The following is a 2,268-nucleotide window of genomic DNA, read 5'->3' as shown; positions in this document are numbered from 1 at the left end:
ATCCTCTTTGATCTGAAGTGACCTGAGCTGATCAAAAAGAAATAAATAAAGTAATCCTCTTTGATCTGAAGTGACCTGAGCTGATCAAGTTCATGCAACTCTGCATCCTGCAGGACTGATGGCCTAGCAAGTCGCTGCTAGCTGTACCAACCATAGACATCATATAAACGTAGCTTTTATATGATGTCTATGGTTTATAATCATTCATTCAACCTTTATTTAGACGGTAAATCCCATTGAGCCTCGACTCATTTACAACAGAGACCTGATTTCAACAAATCAAGATGACAACAATGGACAACAGCAACAACAATAAACAATTATAAAAAAGTCATACTGCAGGTTTTTTATTTTATTTTATTTTTTTACACATAGGATGGCTAAAAGGAAAAGGTAACAAAAAAAACCAGCTAAAATTCAAGGCGAATGTATAAAACTAAAAACAGGAACATGTCAGCATTGGTCCCTGCCAGGAGTCCAACAGATTCTTAAAGCCACTTAGAGAGGTCAAAGGTCGAGAGCTTCAAATCTTTTTGTAAGATATTCCAGGAAACAGGAGCGGAGTAGGAGAAGGTCCTTTTGTCTAGTTCAGTCCTCAATGAGGGAACACTGCAGGTAATGATGTCCTGAGAGCGCACGCTGTAGCTGCACTCACACATATGGATATAGTTTATATGATATGGTTTATATGATATGGTTTATATGATATGGTTTGTATGATATGGTTTGTATGATATGGTTTATATGATATGGTTTATATGATATGGTTTGTATGATATGGTTTGTATGATATGGTTTATATGATACGGTTTATATGATATGGTTTGTATGATATGGTTTGTATGATACGGTTTGTATGATATGGTTTATATGATATGGTTTATATGATACAGTTTATATGATATGGTTTATATGATACGGTTTATATGATATGGTTTGGATGATATGGTTTGTATGATATGGTTTGTATGATATGGTTTGTATGATATGGTTTATATGATATGGTTTATATGATACAGTTTATATGATATGGTTTATATGATATGGTTTATATGATACAGTTTATATGATACGGTTTATATGATATGGTTTGTATGATATGGTTTATATGATATGGTTTGTATGATATGGTTTATATGATATCTATGGTACCAGTGAGCAGGAAAACTAATGGATGACGTGAAGGATCAGCAGTGGGCATGTAGGATTCAAGGTTCTTTATTTGTCATTCGCATCTCATGTGGTACATGTGGTGGAACAAAATTATGTTCACAGGGTCCCAGTTACATCCAAGAATAAAATGTAAAATAAAATCAGTAATAAGATCAAAGATATGAACTAAGAAAACATCAACTAAATATACACTAAGCACTAACAACACGAACATCACGCTGAACAGCAGCATGAGGTACAACCCACTAACGTTGATTGACAGCTGAAGTCATTCTGCTGAAAAATGCCATTATGAAATAAGTAAGTCATTTTTTTTCTTATTTCATAATGTTTTATTTATTTATTTCATTTAGAGCATTTCGGTGTTCCATAGTGAAAAGCCAAAATAAAGTGTATATTTATTGTTGTGTGACTCTTCACTTCTCTTTTCAGCTGTTATATGAAAAGTACTTGTGAAATTACAAATGTCACGTGTCCTAAACAAAATGGTATATACAGTAAATGTTCCCTACACTTGGCTTCTGCGCATGTCAAATCCTCTCAGCGTCATAACGTCCCGCCTAACTGATCTAACAGCCAATCAGAGCCGAGCACGAGCTTCCTCCCGTCTGATGCAACAATCACTAGATGCCTCATTGGCTGCTGCGACGCAGGATTTTCGGCCGCCATCTTGAAACGGTCGTCCTTATTTGGTTAAAGAAGATGTCTCAGCACTTCGCAGCTTCTTTCTGTTCAGATCGACGGACTGATGACGTCAGGTCTCGGGGGATAACTTCTCACAGTAACATGAACATATTATTGTTAGTATTTTGTGAATATAATATTACTGTACTGTATTTATGTCCACCAGCTGATGTGATGTTCAGTGTAACACGGTGTTCAGCTGCAATGAAGCTGACTGAGATCTGATGACAGGAATATTTTGCTAACAATCATACTCATTGTTTCAGCAGCTTTGGTTCATTATCAACAGATATGCATCAAAACTGGAGTTTTGTTTAAGTTCTAGGATATAAAAAATAAAACTAGGGAGAATACAGGAAATATAAAATAAGCTTGACCTCCTCTGTACAATGTTTTTGTGTAGACACAAAT

The sequence above is a fragment of the Nematolebias whitei genome, chromosome 19 (genome assembly GCF_014905685.2).
Source record: "Nematolebias whitei isolate Nwh7 chromosome 19, NemWhi1, whole genome shotgun sequence".
Classification (NCBI taxonomy): domain Eukaryota; kingdom Metazoa; phylum Chordata; class Actinopteri; order Cyprinodontiformes; family Rivulidae; genus Nematolebias; species Nematolebias whitei.
Note: the sequence above shows the minus strand (reverse complement) of the source record.